The following is an 18,510-nucleotide window of genomic DNA, read 5'->3' on the forward strand; positions in this document are numbered from 1 at the left end:
TTGTACATCTCATTGTTGCAATAGGTCCTGTATCACTACTTAAACTATTTGTTTTTTTTTTCCTTCCCCTCCCCAAATTATACCAACATCAAATACAGTGAAAACAGGGGTTACACTGTAAGGGAGGGACATACAAACAACAACAAAAAAATCACCTTATAAATATGTTAGAAACAATAGCAAGAAAGAAAAACCACTTGTGTCCTTATCCTGGGGTTCATTTCGCCTAACATCATCTTATCTGAACTTTTCTGATTGTCTCAGACATATACTAGTTATTGCAAATAAGGGAAACCATGGGACCTATGTTTCTTTGGGCCTGGCTTACTGCACTTAATATAATTTTTTCCAAGTCTTTCCATTTCCTAACAAATGGGGCAATGTCATTCTTTCTGATGGAGGCATAGAATTCCATTGTGTATATATACCACATTTTCTTGATCCATTCATCTACTGAGGGGCATCTGGGTTGGTTCCATATCTTAGCTCTGGTCAATAATGCTGCAATAAGCATAGTTGTGCTGGTAGTTTTAGTATGGTCTTGTTTGTGATCATTTGGGTAAATGCCCAAAAGTGGGGTTGCTGGGTCATAGGGGAGCTCCATGTGCAGTCTTTTGAGGAACCTCCATACTACTTTCCAAAGTGGCTGAACAAGTTTACATTCCCACCAATAATGCAGTAAGATTTCCTTCTGTCCACATCCCCTCCAGTATCTGTTGTTATTAGAGTTCTTGATTATAGCCATTCTAACTGGGGTGAGGTGGAATCTCAGTGTTTTGATTTGCATTTTTTTATGGCTAAGGAGGTTGAGCATTTCTTCATGTGTTTATTGGCCATCCTTCTTTCCTCTTCAGAGAAGTTTCTCTGTAATTCTTTAGCCTACTTATTTATTGGGCAGTTGTTTCTTTGAGGATTTGTTGTTGGGGATTTAATTTTTTGAATTCCAGGTATATTTTAGACATGAGACCCTTGTCCATTGTATAGATAGTGAAGATCTTCTCCCAATCCATGGGCTTTCTATTGATCTTGCTAGCTATGTCCTTTGCCATGCAGAAGCTCTGCAACTTCATGAAATCCCATTTGTCCAACCTTTGTTTTATTTGTTGTGTTTATGGATCTCTATTAAGAAAATTTCGCCCTGTGCCAAGGAGACCTAGGGTTTCTCCTTTTCTGTCCTGTAATGTTTTCAGAGTGTCTGCTTTGACTCTGAGGTCTTTGATCCATTTGGAGTTGATTCTGGTGCAGGGTGATATATAAGGATCTAGCTTTAGTTTTCTACATGTGATTAACTAATTTTGCCAGCACCATTTACTGAAGAGGCTTTCTTCCATTCTATTTTTTATCAGCTCAAAACTTTTACATGAACTATATCTGTAGTTGAACAGGCTGCCACTAAGTACATATGATTTTGAACAAGTTAATGAGCCTCCTGGTCTTTTTGTCTACCTATACAGGAATAGACTTGGACATAGTCTGTCATTTTACATAACTAGTGAAAGAAGATGACTGTAAAGACGTGATTCCAGGAGTCTGTAAAACACTGGTCACTGTCCTGGTGTTGTGATTTAAGAAGTATATTTTCTTCCTGGGGCTTGGTCTCTGCAGTTGTGAAGTTAGGCATGATTAAAGATGTTCCTTAAGTGCCTTATAGCTCTAAAACTTTGAACTTCTTTATTCAGGGAAATGTAAGCTGGGCAAAAATAATAATAATAACCCAACTTGATCTCCCTAATAAGCCCTTAGAAATAGATTTGCCTACCCCAAATAGAAATTTTTTTAGGGTGTCTTCATCACAATTCTGTAGATAAGAAAACACACTGCTCCTGGCCAAGTCTTAGCTTGTGGAAGGTGAGGATGAAGAGTGTTGCTTTGGATATCAGTTTTCCCATCAGCTTCCTTTTCAAGTCTAGCAGCCATAAACCTCTGGAGGACTGAACTTTATCGCAGCCACATCTTCCTGGGCAATAGGATACAGAGATAAGGAGTCAATTGAGTTTTGAGTGAGAATCAGCAGGAAGTAGCTGCAGAGCCAGAGGATATGGAACAGCTGTTTTTCAGATCCAGGGCTGCTTTAGCCAAAGCTCCCAGTGTCAGAAGTTGGTATAAACTGCATCCTCATAAGCAACCAAGGGTCTATTTATGATCAAGGAGCTTTCCTCAGGCACAGAAACGCTAGAATAAATCTTCCTTATCTTAGGAAAGATCACCAGCTCTGCTCACATTCACTAATAATGTTTCTAAAATTTGTGACTTGGGTTAATTTATAGCCCTCTTCTAGGTCTCCAGTTACTCATCTCTAAAATGTGTGTGAAAGAGGGGTCAGACAAGTTCACTTCTAAGGCATTTTACAGTTGGAAGACTTTAATTTCAGTACATTTTTCTTACAACTGAAATATTACTTTAAACTCAATTCTTTCAAGTTTCAGACATCAAGCCAGCCACTGAGCCTTATTTCTAAGCTCTTTGATAGGAACATTACTTCCCTTTACCTCTGATAGAATTGCTGAGAGTTAAGAGATGCTAGTTTTATTTTTATTTTTTTCTTCAGACCAAATTACATTAAGTATTTCTTCTAGATCAAAGGGAAACAGAGAAACATAGCAGAGTCTTATCTTGGATAAATATACTTGCCAAGAGGCCCCCAATTCCACATTTCTTTGAACATATATGTATTGGATATGTGCTAGGTCCCAGAGCATTGTTGAGTCACTCATTATTTTTGCACACAAAATGTTCAAGGTGGAGAGAAGATGGTCATGGCTCCTCTACCATAGAACGTTAGAATTCTGTACCACTTGGAACAGCCTTCTGCCCAGTTACCATGAGAAGCTTGCCATTTCCTTACAGTGGCCCTACCATGTGGTTGCTCGGCTGTCTGCAATAACCTAGAAAACTGAAAGGCATCGGTTCTTTTACTTGTCTATTTCCTTTTCATTTATACTTCTCCATGCCTTTGAAATTATATGAGAGAGCACCAATTACAAGGGAAGTAAAGTCTTTAACTCCGGGCCAGATGGAAAGGGATGATTGAGGGCATACAAGTAGCTGGTGTCAAGGGGACAATACAAACTGATGTCTGACATTGAGCTGAGCATTTGCAAACAAGGCAAGGGCTTGCACACATTTGGTTGGTTCTCCTATCTCTGAATGAAAGGCATCATCACATTATGTAAAAAGACAGCATCAGCCAGATGCCGGCCGGGGGGTGGGGGGTGGCTCATGCCTATAATCTTAGCAACTCAAGAGGCTGAGATCTGAGGATCATGGTTCAAAGCCAGACCAGGCAGGAAATTCTGTGAGACTCCTATCTCCAATAAACGACCAGAAAACCAGAGGTGGCACTGTGGCTCAATCGGTAGAGCACTCGCCTTGAGTTGAAGAGCTCAGGGACAGTATTCAGGCCCAGAGTTCAAGTCCCAGGACCAACAGAAAAAAGAGAGAGAGAGTGTCACATTTATGTGAACTCAATCTGGGGGGGATATATATGTATTTATGTACATACATACATTTGCATATATACACATACTATATATGTATATAAATACATATGTATATAAATACATACATATATATATATATATATATATATATATATACACACACACACACACACACACACACACACACATCTATGCCACCATTGAGTGAAATCAAATGAAGCTGATAAAAGATCATGGATTTGGACTGGTAGTAGCACTCTATACTCTAAAGCTTAGACTTTTTCTGACTAGTAAACAGTGAGGCTGACTCTGCTCAACTCTTTTCAGAACCACAGACTACATCTCCACTACCCAGAGTGTTAATTTTCAGTTCTTCATTAACTCAACCACATGAGCCTCTTCTTTGTACCACTTAAAAACTTTGAGTCATTTCTCTTAGTGAATTTCTCAGTAAAGATGTTTCCTGGTGCTGTTCCGCTAGCTCGAAAATTAATAGACTTTGCTATTATTTTTGTATCTCTGGAACACTTTTTAAATTTTTTTTTATTACTCCATGAATCTTATGTTTCTGAAGAAGCCATAGTCAATAGCCACCTACAATTCAAATCTTTGAAGACTGAAAAGGTCTTGGTCCTGAAGAACTCTTCTATAGCACATCTTATTGGCCAGCCATACCAACCTGATCATAACACTATTCATTTCCTGGCTGTTTATATATAGAATGATTCTTATTTGCTTTCTTTCACTCTCAACCTCAGTATTGAGAAGGAGAAGCTGCAAAGATTCAATTTAATTTTTCTTCTTTTTTGTTTCACAAAAAAGTACAAGGGCAAACTCAAAATTCAGTAACCAAGATGGAGTCTAGCCCTGAACTCTGAGTACACCTTCCTCTTTGCTTTTCTCTCCTTTCCTGAAATAATGAATGTCACCTTTGAACCTCTTTTCCTGTCCTTCTACCACAAAATGAAATAACTGAGTAAACTCTTAGTCCAACTCATCATTTTTCAGGAGCAGGAACTGTGACTTAGAAATACGAGGCTGCCTATAAATCTATAAGTAATCCCAGTGGATAGTAAAAAGAAAAAAAAACACAAAAATTACACTGGGACATGATCAATTAAACAGGACTGTAAACATTCACACCATGGGTACAAAGGAGGACATTTTCTTAGGAGAGGATCAATAGGGCTCAATGGCTATGTGCATGTGATCATATTTATAAAATAATGCTTATCGAAATGAACTCCAAGAAATGGAAACAAGAGGTTTTTTTACTTTTTGTGGTTTTTTTCTGTTTTTTTTTCCTGCCCCCCCCCCCCCCCCCCCAGTTTGTTGTTTTTGATTTCTGTACCTTTTTTCTTATATGTCTGTTTATCTGAATTGGAGAGGGTAAGAGGAGCACAGAAGTAGGACAAAAGATGAACTAATATAGCAGTGATCCTCGACAGACACTATGTTGAAAATGAACTATACAACTTATGGAAGAGGGAATTGGGAGGGGAAATCTGGGAGAAAACAAGGAAAAGGTGACACTGTTAAAAAAGATATGTACTCCTTACCTGATCTAGTTAACTGCAATCCCTCAGTACATCGCCTTACAATATTTTTTAAAGAAAGAAATGTGAGGCTACAATATACAAGGTGGGGCTGGCACTTGGGAAAGGTCAAGGCACTTATGCAGAATTTCCACTTTCCCAAAGACTAATGTTACTGCTCTATTCTTTTCCATGTCCTCTTGCTTTCCAGCTGTTTCCATTCCTTTTTGATCTCACATTTTCTCAAGGTGGTTATCTTATGAAGGACTGATTTACCTTCTTATCCCTTTAGAAGCAAGACTGCTTGGAAGACATGAATGTGCTAAATAAATATCCTATTTCCCAGTCCGTAGAAAAACAAGTTGTAAGAGAAAGGGCATCCTCCTCCTGCCTGCCTTTTTTCCTTTCTTCCATTGGACATACACTTACTGGACATACACTTACTGCAAAACAGTCTTGGAAATGCACAGTTAAGACGTGTCTGGCTTACTGGAGTTCATGCTACAGGAACTCACAGGAGGAAGACCCAAAGCTAGGCCCTAGGGAACACAAGAGGTTGAGTGCGATTGATAACCGAGGATGAAAATTATGGAAGTTTTTTTAGAACATAGTGAGGAAAGGAAGAGTCAACATGCAGAAGGCAAAGGCAGAAATATCTCCCAAGAAGAGACAAAGGCGATCACTGTCCTTTGGGATCTTGGCCTTTCTACCTTAAATCTTCCAGAGCAGCCCCTCCACCTACACTAATCCTTGAGGTATCACTGTAAATCTCTCGCGCTATGATAATCTACTCACTATTTTTTATCTTTTGTTACCTTTTACAATTACTCACATGTTTTAGTAAAAATGTCATAATCTTTTTTGAAAAATCAGATTCTGCTTGGCTCTTCTAGTTTTCATTTTTCTTAGGGATTATCATACTTTGTAGTCTTCATTATTCTTTTTAAACTTCTTCGAAACTATTCTATGTTGCATTTATTGGTTAACTTTAGCTTCTCTCTATTACATATTTGACAATATGAGTAGCTTCACAATGTAAGAGTTTAAATACTACAAAAGATTATAGTGTAAGATGATAGTCTCCTATTTGCCCATATTTTTTGTTACTGCTTTCAGGGTTAGCATTACTAATAAATATTTCTATTTTTAGTTTTAGATGCAAATTTCTTTCTACTTCAGTTTCCTGAAAGTTAACAATTGTGTCTCTCATAGAAATAGATCGATTTTATGTGCTTTAACTTCATATCCATGGTTTTTATCTACTCCGAATTCCTGTTCTCATTTTAAGACCCAGGAAACGACACACAATTCTCAGAATACTGCCTCATTCCTGCTGGTATGCATCCATTCAGTGATTCCCTCTCACATTCTCTTTCTTTGTAAGGTGAGGACAGTCACTTTGAGTGTAACCCTCAATGTGTTGTGAACTGTCAAGTACAGCATTTATAATATTTAATCTTTTTTTCCTTTCAGGATCCATTATCTTTCAAGAGTATCCTGCTGAGCTAAGTATTTCTGGCACCTAGGAAAATATGGGGCACACTATTGGAACAAAATGCATGCTGAATTACCAACTATAAGAACAAAAGATAAAAGGTAAGTATTTCTCTTGGAAAACAGAGAGCTGTAATGTTGAGGTGCTATCATAATTCTATAGAAAATCTACCTCATGGCAAGGATTCTCTTTGGTCAGCTCATATCCTGCATTTCAGTCATAATGCTACTTTACCACACCAACTGCTTCCCTGCACTTGTTGAGGCCAGATGTCAAGGCTGTAATCAAATCTTTGATTCAATCTTTGAGTATAAAACTTTACTGAACCTATTTCTCATCCAAGGTGACATATCTGAATTCTGCAGATTTCCTTCTGGTGAGAACATTGGACACTTTAACACTTTGAGAGCAGGTGCTGAGTTGTTATTTCAGGTCATGTAAGACAGAGATGCTATAAATTCAGAAGCAGTGAGGTTCAACTGGCAGGCTACTACAATGACTTCATGTTCAAGGATAAAGAGGAGGCTGAGTTCCCAACAAAGGAACAGAGGATGACATCATCTTCTTGGCTGTTAGAGAACTGAATTTGTCCAACTATATGGTGGGACATTCCATATGTTAAATATGATAGGGGGTGAAACTGACTCACTGATGCTAAGGGAGAAATAGAACTCTTCATGATTAGAAGTAGCTTTATTTTCCCCCTTGCTGCCTACTGGCCATCTAGCATCTACCTTGAGCATCTTATAGTTCTGCAAGTCAGTTGTCCCAGAAGGATGTGTTTCTAAAAGAGAATTGATTACTACAAATATTTATCCAAACATCACATCCATGGCAGGGACTTCACAAGTTAGTAATAGCTAATGGATGTCTTCACTCTAACGCTAATATTTAGACTTGGGTAAGCTTTATGGTTGCTCTGAGACATTCTCTTATCTATGCAATGGGCATTATCTTAAATTTATATCATTGAAAAGAAACATAGAGCCAGGTCCAAGTGAATCATACCTATAATCCTAGCTACTCGGGTGGCTGAGACTTGAGGATCAACTTTTGCAGCCAGCCTAGGCAGGAAAGTCTGTGAGATCACAGGGTTATCATCCAGAAAGGATGTTTAACTCTTTGAAGCATTTTATTCTACATTTATTTGGATCATTATATGACTTTCTCTCTTATTCTGATGACATGGTAAATGAAAATAAACAATGTTCAACTTTTGTGCAAAAGTTACATTTTTGGAACAAACCAACTTAGCATATTAGAATATTACACAATATTAGACTGATAAGCAAATGTTGCCATTAGGATTTTTTTCATCTACATTTGTGAGAGCCAATTGGGTCATTTTCTTTTTTCCTTTTTAAATAGCTTTATCTCATTTTGGCAAGCAGAAATTGGTATTGATTATCATTTAATATTTTGATTAGATTCATGAATGAAACTATCTGGGTTTGAAGGTTTCTGTGTTAAAATGTCTTTGATTTTAAAAATTGAATTCATTTATTAAATAAAAAATGTAGCAAATCCAGAAGTCTTATTTCTCTATGTCAATTTTGGTAAATTATATTTTTCAAGAAATTCATTAATTTTTAAGTTACTGAATTTGTTTATGAAAATTTTCATAGTATTGTGGTATTTTAATTTTCTTTGTAGGACTTACATTGATATCACTTCATTTATTCTTGACATTAACAATGTGCTTTTTTATTCTTGATTAGTTTTTCTATAGAATTTTAGCTATTTTTATTAATTCAGTTCAATCAACTATACATTCTAATTTTTTGGTGTTGTTGATGGTGGTGGTAGTTGTGGGGCTTGAACTCTGGGCCTGGGTGCTGTCCCTGAGCTCTTCAGCTCAAGGCTACCACTCTACCACCTGAGCCACAGCATCACTTGTGGTTTTCTGCATGGTTTATTGGAGATAGGAGTCTCATAGACTTTCCTGCCCAGGCTATTTTTGAACTGTGATCCTCAGATCTCAGCCTCCTGAATAGCTAGGCTTACAGGCATAATCCATCGGCGCCCAGCTTAAATTCTAATTTTTGAATGTTGATTTCTGCTAAAAGCTTGATTTCCTTCCTTTGATTTTGTAGGCTTTAATTTGTTTTTCTTTTACTACTATTTTAATGTATAAACTTACATCATTCATTTTAAACCTTTATTTCTTCCAAAAATAGATATTTGAAGTGACACAGGTCCCTCTGTACTCCTATACTACAACATACACATTTCCATCTATTCTACAACATACACATTTTCATCTATTTTTGTTTTCGTTTAATTCAACAAATTTTCTTTTGTAATTTCTTCTCTCACTCATGGGTTATTTAGAAGACTGTAATTTAATTCCAGATACATAGAAATTTTAAAATGCTATTTATATTAGTGTCATTTTTGTCATTACAGTCACAGAGCATTATCTCTATGATTTAAACATTTCAAAATTTGTCAAGACATTTAATAACTTAACATATGGTGTGTTTCAGTGAGTAGTAAATAAATATTTAAATTAATATGTATTCTGTATCTGTTAGATATCATAAATTACCAATAAGCATTGGGTCAACTTGGTTAATGACATAGTTCAGATCTTCTATATCTTTGCTGAACTTTCTTTACTCTTCTATCAATTACTATGATATAAAATAACATAATGTGATTGGGTACAGCCATTTCATTTTTGATTTTTGTCAGTTTTTGTATTTCTGTCATTAGATGTATACACATTTAAATTTTTTTTTCTTGATTCATTGGCTGTTTATAATTTTAATTATGTTTTACTTCTATTAATACTCTGTGGTTTCTATTTTATTTATTTCAGCTCCCTAAATTTAGTTTCTGAAGTAGTTTTGTCCCTGGCCTTTAACTTAATTTAATATCAGTCTCTTTTTTAGTTGAGGGCTTAATTACTGGTCAGTGTACATGTTGCTCATTGTAGATACATCTACCATTTTGCCATTGCCTTTCCTTCCAGTTGACCCTTCTGTTTTGTTTTCCCTTTGTTCATTTCTTGTCCTTCTTAGGTTAATCATATACTTTAATTATTTGTTTTATGTTCTCTACTTCTTTTCTAGATTTTTTCATGGCATGTTATTTATTCTGGGCCAAGGTTATGTGTATTTAACCTATTATTGTCTACTTAGAGTCGATATACATCATTTCAGAATTAAATTTCTCTGTTCACATTTACATTTCCCTCTTGCCACTTCCATCAGTTGTTTGGGATGTAGTATCTTACATATTACTCCTCCTTTACTCCTTCCTGTGTATTAGATACACAGTGTTCCTTTTGCCTCAATAAACTGTCTTTTAAAGAAAAGTACAAAACCCCTTTATATTTTCTCAATTTATCATTTCTGTTACACTTTATTTCCTGTATGTATGAGTGTCTGTTATAATTTCCTTCCAACGTAAAGCACATCATTTTTCATGTTTGTGTGGTAACATGAGCCTGCTAACAACAACTTTATCATCATTTGCTTTTATGAAACTGTTTTCTTTTAATCATTGTGTTTCAATGGCTTTTTACATATATGCACTCGTAGTTTGCAGGGGTTTTCTTGTTAGGTTTTATTTTCCTTTGCTGCTTAAATAATGCCATTTTATTATACTTGGGCTTCTCTTTTTTCTAATTTGGAGGTGTTTTTTCCCTGAATAGTATTTTTTATCACTTGCTCTGGTGGCTTTCAAGACTTTTCCTTATCTTTGATTTTAGAAATGTGTTTATAACATGTCTGGGTTTAATTCTCTGTACATTTTATTTCTACTTCTTGTTTGCTAGGATTCTTACTTATTTGTAAATTATTGTTTTTCATGAAATTTTGAGGATAGCTCAGAAATCACTTGCACACTTTTCTCACTCATCAATTTCTTTTCTTTCTAAAATGAAAGTGAAATATTTCTAAGCTCCTTTAACTTAATATTATATTCTCTTGAGGTCCTGTTCACATTTCTTCGACCTCATTCTTCTTAAATTCTGAAGATTTTCTGTTAATCTGCTTCAAGTTCTTTCATTACATTCTTCTAATTCCTGTCATCTATAAAGCTCATCTTTAAAATTTTCAGTTATTGTCGTTATTTTCAGTTATATTCAGTTATTTTGTTGTATATTTTTGCTTTCATTTTCTTTTAAACTTCTCTCAGCCCTTTACTTAGATTCCTCATTTGACTAATATTAAGAGTATATTTTTCTTTTCCTTTATCTTTTGAAATTATTAACCATAACTCACTTTAAGTTTTTATTTGCTAAATAAAACATTAAGACTTTTCTAAGTCTTCATTTGTTAATTTCAATTTTTTCTCCTAGGTAGTTATTTTAAAAAGAATTTTATGCTGTACATTTACTGGATTTTGTTGTTTATCTTTTAAAATTATGGCTTTTGTCCAAGCAAACAAATAGATTTACTTTGCACCTCTACAAGCTTAGTTTTATGCATTGTTAGGATGTCTTAATGTATTGCCAACCATGTTTCTCAAGTTCCTCTAACTTAGTAGTCTTTAAGTCTGAAGCTGTTTCTCTGGCATTATCAAAGCTGAGTTTTAAGCTTTAATAAGTAGGTATAACACAGGTCTCTAACAGGAGTCAGCAAACTGTGGCCTGCAGGTCAAAGCCGGACAAACACCTGGTAATTTTATAATTAAAGCTTTATTAGCGCATAGTTACACCCATTCATTTATGAATTGTGTATAGATGTTTTCATGCCACAAAAGCAGAGTTAAGTAGACAACAGAACCATATGACTTCTAGATTCTAAAATATTTGCTCTCAATTCCTTTACAGAAAAGAACCTGATAACTCTTCTCCATGACATGGCGTTTCTGATAGCTCAGCTGAATGTTGGATGCTGAGATATTGACTAGATTTTCACACTCTGACTGAGTTGGAGCACCATTTTCCCTGAACTGTTAAGTCTTCAGTTCTTTTTTCTAATGTATAATATTTAGCTACTGGTTAGCCTCTCCAAAGACTCTTTCATTTTATGGGCAACTCAGCACTTAGACATTTGCCTTGAAGGTCACCCAGACACAAACTCTGAAGTCCCTACTCAGTTTCCTTGCCTACTTTCTAGTGCCCTCTCCTTACCAATCTCAACAACCTGGGCCACAGTCCATTCTAATGTTTACTGCAGCTGTAATCTCTAGATTTCAGGTCCCTCTCATAGTGTTAGAAATTTTTCTTAGGTACATTGTTGAGACAATCATTGAGCACACTCTGTTTTCCTTCTCTGAAGAGAATTGTAAGCCTCTCCAGTGCTTGAAAAAAAAGGTTTTTGGATGGTTCTTCATGTTCTATTTTTGATATTAGAGTGCTTTTTGTGGTCACCAGAGTAAGTTCCCTTATTGTCATTTTAAAATGTTAAACCTACTTTCTTTGTAAATGCATGTGTCTAAGCAAGCAGGTTGACACCTAGAAACATTTTACCCTTTAATAAATATTGCATCAGTAGTGGATTTACATTTATATTATGCAAGAAATACTCATATAATGAAGGGAGTTTAGGAGAATGTATCATTCTCTTCCAACTTTCTTCAGCTAACTTTCCTTTGTGAGCTGACATCTCACAAGGCAAAAATCAACCAAGTCACTAAGTAATATTATACTATGTTGTAATAATAATAATAATAAATTGCTTACCCATTCTATACTTATTATATTCAATTATTAATATTCACCTCCTGTCATCTACTTCTCCCTCTTATTCCTCTTTTACAATAATAATATTGCAATATGTGTTGAAGGTTGATATTAAACACTCTCAACTTTATGGGTTTGCTAGAATATGAATGTCATGCTTACTTGTGGAGAAGTATCACCTTATTCTCTAACCCTTCATTACATAGGAGAAATATTAGCCAGCAATCATTATTTTTTACTAGTTGATATTATTTTGTGTACTTATCCCCAGGGTATTTTGAATGATAGTTGGATGATTACTTCCTTCTTAATCAAATAAAATGAGCACATGTTTAGTAGAATAAAATTAGGACCCTTGTATTGTTTCTATAACTAAAAGAATTCTCAAGCAGTTATAAAAATAATGGTTAATTCAGTGGTATTCATCAGTTTCTAATTGGATCTGAGCTTACTAATATATTTCATTAAAATGGCTGTAATGACCTGTAAAAATAACAGCAACCTAGTACCCATTTGAAGAACTGGATTCTTTTACTAAGGAAAACTGTTTTATGATACATATTACATTGTCATCATTATCCATAGAGCTCTTAAATATATGAATATATTTTTGCACCACTCACACTTTTTTAAAGGTTCTTTTCTGGTTATAACTCACAGAAAAGGACCTCAGTTCAAATAACATGTTCATATACTAGAAGCTATAATTAAGTCAGAGTTGTACTTAAAATTAAAAATAAAAAGGCAAGTCTTCAAAATAGAAGTGCTAATAAGACCTTAAATGAACTTTCCTAAATGTCTTGGCTGTAGGAATTAGCTGACTTTAATCTATAAAAAGAGTAATTGGTATATTAGGTTACTTTCTGCTGCAAATAATATATACCCCCATAGAAAGTGTCTTTAAAGTATTTTTTTCATAAGATGCCTAACATCTGATTCTAAAATGAATCAATTCTGTGGTTCAATAACACCTCCAAGAACAAAAGTTCTTCTCTTCTTTCTCTGCCAAGCTCAGCCAGTGCTTTTGCTTATTGGTCTTCAGCTCTCTCTTCCCTAAAGTATTTTATAACTTAAAAGGGAACTAAAACACAAATTAAAAAGTCTTACTATCACAGTTGATGAACATTTGACCAAGAGAAAAGAAGTGTGAAACTGAAAATAGCATCTTCAATAAGATATGGGACTGAAAGTTTTGAATCCTGAGTCACTGTGTTCCTCAGTTTAGACTCTGGTTCCTGTGTGAAACATACCTTATCATAAAGACACAGTTTACCTCAAGTAGAAAATATGGAAGAAATGTTGCACCATGTTAGACATCATCTCCAACTGCAAAGTTTACTACTTTAAATGAAAATGAAAATGTATGAGGGTTCAGCGCTGGAACACTAGCTTGAGACACTATGAGGCCAAGACTTCAAATTCTCAATAAAGGTAAAAAAGTATTTCTTTGTATCTTTGGGTAGCATTTTACTAACCTTCATATTTCATATTTTACATAATTTATGTTATTTTATTAATTTCATGCATTCTTTTTTTTTTTTTTTTTGGATGGTTGTGGAGCTTGAACTCTAGGCCTGGGTGCTTGTCCCTGAGCTCTTCAGCTCAAGGCTAGCACTCTACCACAGCGCCACTTCCAGTTTTCTGGTAGTTAGTTGGAGATAGGAGTCTCACAGACTTTCCTGCCTAAGCTAGCTTTGAACTGCTATCCTCAGATCTCTGCCTCCTGAGTAGCTAGGATTACAGGCATGAGCCACCAGTGCCCAGCTAATTTCACTCTTTAATTGCTTTTTTAAAAATTATATTTAAATAGTTGTACAAACTGGGTTTATTTAATGTGTCAGTTTATGACTGCAGTGTGTCTTGATGTCAACTCTCCCATCTCTCCCAACCTCACCCATCACTAAAGTTACCTGGTTCCATTTCCACATATGTACATTGAATAATATGGCTGTATTCTCCCACCCCTTTCCACTTATCTATTACCTTCCCCTTGACCTCATTCTTCAACACACACAACGCATGTTCTAGCTTAATTCATTTTGTGAAGCGAGTTATTTGTTCAAACTTACACCATTGGACTCCAGCATATGCCGTACTTTAGCTACTTGTTCCCAAAATTAAAAAATGTTAATAATGAGATAAAGCCTCATGAAATGATAGGTTAGTTCTGTAGTAACTTATCTTTGTGACTACAAGGGCAAGTGTGTCACCACTTTAAGCTGAGATTCTATAAGAGGCTCTAGTTTATGATAATGCATCCTTCATTGATAAAACAGGGTTTCATTGACATTGATCCCATGAATTCCTTCCACATCTTACTCTTTAGTTTTAGCTATGCACACTATTATATGGAACTTAGAACATCTGATATTTATATTTAGCTATGTTCACTATGACATGCTTTCTTCAGTTAACAGTATTCATTCTTTGGAGACTCTGATAGATTGCAGAAAAGCTGTTGCTTTTTTCAGTTTTTTTTTTTCAGTTATTGTAAAAGATTGGCAACTTTCAAGCTCTCTTCTGGAAACTAAATAAGGAAACATTCTCTTATATACATGGGTATCTCATTTCTTCTTATATTATGTTCCAATCAGCTAAAAACAGTTACCAATAATCAGTAATATTTCTTTCATTTTCCCAGATTCTGTAAATTCATAGATAGACCTGTTTTGACATTTCTTCCTACTAGTAACCAAGACTGGAAATCACTTAAGAATCTATTGCAGGGCCATGAATTCAAAAATGATCTCAAGATCTCCCTTCCAAGTGCTTTCAATGAGATGCAAAGGTTAAAATCTGGCTTCTCTCCACCAACCCAATTAAAAGCCTTCCCAGCTCACAAAGCTGAGCAAGAAATTGCATTGAAGGCAGGTGACAATGGAAACTAGATTGCACAGCATGGCAAAGTTGAGCCAGGAAATTTTATATTGTATTCTGAGTATGGGGTATCTGGGTGCACTGGAAATTTCTAAATTATTAAGTCATTGTTTAATACATGTGAAGCACTTCACAGTTTCTACATGTTTTCACTTTATTCTATTGATCATTTCTTCAGTTTGATTTGTAGATACAGAGATCTTTGTGAGTGCTTCATAGCATTGTTAGTTCAGAGAATGCACATCTCCCAGAAGTCGACAATGCTAATATATTTATTCTTAAAAAATCAGTGGAAAATTCCTTTTTAAAATTAACTTGTACAAAACAAATATATACACAAAAACTCATTTTACTTTTTTTTATTGTGAAAATATCGTACAGAGGAGTTACAATTACATGGGCAAGATAACGAGTACATTTCTTATCAATCATTGTTGCCTCTTCTTTGTTTCCCCTTCCCATCCCTTCCCATACTCCTCCCATTTTCCCCCCACCTCCCTCCCCCCCCCCCCCACTAAAGTTGTAAAGTTCATTTTTCGACATAACAACTTGTACATCTCATTGTTGCAATGGGTCCGCCTGTATCCCTAGTTAAACGATTTATTTTTGCCCTTCCCTTCCACAAATTATGCTAACATCAAATACAGTGAAAGCAACAGAACTTAGAAAGTGGCAAAAACTCTCATGCTCCTGGATTGGAAAGATCAACATCATGACAATGGCAATACTTCCCAAGGCTGTCTACAAATTCAATGTGATACCTATCAATATTCCAACCTCATTTTCAAAGAAATAGAAGAGGCAATCCAAAAATTCATATGGAACAATAAAAGACCCTGAATAGCAAAAACAATCCTTAACAGAAAGAACAGTGCTGGAGGAATATCAATACCAAATTTCAAACTCTACTACAAAGCCATAGTAGTCAAACCACCTTGGTACTGGCACAAGAACAGACCTCAGGACCAATGGAATAGAATTGAAAACCCGGAAATGAACCTACAGACCTATATCATCTAATGTTCCATAAGGGAGCTAAAAAAATAGAATGGAAGAAAGACAGCCTCTTCAGTAAATGGTGCTGGCAAAATTGGTTAACTACTAGTTAGTAGTTAACTAGTAGAACTACTAGTAGAAAACTAAAGCTAGATTCTTTTATATCACCCTGCACCAGAATCAACTCCAAATGGATCAAAGACCTCGGAGTCAAAGCAGACACTCTGAAAATTACAGGATGGAATAGGAGAAACCCTAGGTCTCCTTGGCACAGGCCAGAAACACAACAAATCAAAGAAAGGTAGGACAAATGGGATTGCATGAAGCTGCAGAGCTTCTGCATGGCAAAAGACATAGCTAGCAAGATCAATAGCAAGCCCTTGGATTGGGAGATCTTCACTAGCCATACAATGGACAAGGGTCTCATGTCTAAAATATACCTGGAACTCAAAAAATTAAATCCCCCAAAAACATATCTTCAAAGAAACAACTACCTAATAAATAAGTGGGCTAAAGACTTAAGGAGAAACTTCTCTGAAGAGGAAAGAAAGATGGCAAAGAGACACATGAAGAAATGCTCAACCTCTCTAGCCATAAAATAAATGCAAATCAAAACAACATTGAGGTATCACCTCACCCCAGTTAGAATGGCTATAATCAAGAACTCTAATAACAACAGATGCTGGAGGGGATGTGGACAGAAGGGAACCTTACTACATTGTTGGTGGGAGTGTAAACTTGTTCAACCACTTTGGAAAGCAGTATGGAGGTTCCTCAAAAGACTCCACATAGAGCTGCCCTATAACCCAGCAATCCCACTTTTGGGCATTTATTCAAATGATCACAAACAAGACCATACTAAAGCTACCAGCACAACTATTTTTATTGGAGCATTATTGACCATAGCTAAGATATGGAACCAACCCAGATGCCCCTCAGTAGATGAATGGATCAAGAAAATGTGGTACATATATATACAATGGAATTCTATGCCACCATCAGAAAGAATGACATTGCCCCATTTGTTAGGAAATGCAAAGACTTGGAAAAAATATATTAAGTGCAGTAAGCCAGGCCCAAAGAAACATAGGTCCCATGGTTTCCTTTATGTGCAATAACTGATATATGTCAACGTCAAACAGAAAAGGTCAGAGAAGTTGATGTTAGGGGAATGAACCCCTAGTAAGTATTTAAATGTTTTTTTTTCTTTCATGTGATTGTTTCTAACATATTTATAAGATGATTTCTATGTTGCTTTGTATGTACCTCCCCCACAGTATAACCCCTCATTTTACTTTTTACCTCTTAGCTAATTCTTGAAATAGTAAGTTGAGACACCTTAATATTCAATATAAAAGCTAGTAAATAAAATAGTCATTTAATATAGTATTAAATTGATTTTATATTTCTAGTGCATATGGAGGAAATACGTCTTCTTTCACATTCATTTTCATGGAACAATCCAGACTTTACATTTTGCCATTAGATCTATCATTTTGGTTCTGTGGAAAGATGGTAATTTTATTAAGTTCAGTAGTGACATTATTTTACTTAAGTAAATACTTTTGTCCATATATTTAGAAGGATTTTTCAACTGGTTTCATATTGCCAGACATTTTACTGGAAATAAAAAAAGCTAAAGATTTTCTAGCATTAGCTAATAAGAACAAAGTTGTCTCACAAATAAATGGAGATTAAGTACATGGAATTTATTATGAATAACATAAGCACACATGAAGAGAGGCTTTAATTATCATTTGATTCTTTAATCTCTTCAGCTCTAGTAGAGGACAGTTTAAAATTCAAATATTGTTCTCCCAAGCACAAAGGACTATAAGAAAGATGAGGTATTTCTCTCTAACCCACTATTTTGGTGTAAAAATAACAAAGAATAAGATTTAATTTCTCAAAACATAAAGGTTTTTTGAAAATAGAAAACTATCTTATTATAAATTAAACATGGTTAGGGTAAAGGTTTAAGGAAAAGCAAACACTTGAAATTTTTTTACTTAACATTATAATTCCTTGGTTTGACTACATATGTCCAGGAAAAAAATAAAAGTGTGGCTTCATCTACACTTAAGTAAGACATCAAGAAGATGAATGGATCAAGAAAATGTGGTAGATATATATACACAATGGAATTCTATGCCTCCATCAGAAAGAATTTCCATAAGTTAGGAAATGGAAAGACTTGAAAAAAATTATATTAAGTGAAGTAAGCCAGGCCCAAAGAAACATAGGCCCCATGGTTTCCCTTATTTGCAATAACTAGTATATGTCTGAGACAAGCAGAAAAGGTCAGATAAGTTGATGTTAGGGGCATGAACCCCAAGATAAGTATTCAAATGTTTTTTTTTCTTCCATGCGATTGTTTCTAACATATTTATAAGATTATTTCTTTGTTGCTTTGTATGTCCCTCTTCCATAGTATAACCCTGCTTTCACTGTATTTAATGTTGGTATAATTTGTGGAGGGGAAGGGAAAAAACAAATACTTTAACTAGGGATACAGGTGGACCCATTGCAACA

General features: G+C 35.2%; 1 protein-coding gene and 1 long non-coding RNA gene across 4 annotated transcripts in view; one reads left to right on the forward strand and one right to left on the reverse strand.

Annotated features, from left to right (window-relative positions):
* Tp63 (tumor protein p63) overlaps nt 1–18,510 on the reverse strand; it is a 211,521-nt gene that overhangs the window by 178,867 nt on the left and 14,144 nt on the right. The window lies entirely within an intron of this gene.
* LOC122099160 lies at nt 6,230–12,036 on the forward strand. Its single transcript, XR_006145858.1, has 3 exons — nt 6,230–6,359; nt 6,449–6,571; nt 11,251–12,036. It is a non-coding gene; the product is annotated as an uncharacterized LOC122099160 (long non-coding RNA).

This window comes from Dipodomys spectabilis, unplaced genomic scaffold, assembly GCF_019054845.1.
Source record: "Dipodomys spectabilis isolate Male_0828 unplaced genomic scaffold, ASM1905484v1 ptg000017l, whole genome shotgun sequence".
NCBI lineage: Eukaryota > Metazoa > Chordata > Mammalia > Rodentia > Heteromyidae > Dipodomys > Dipodomys spectabilis.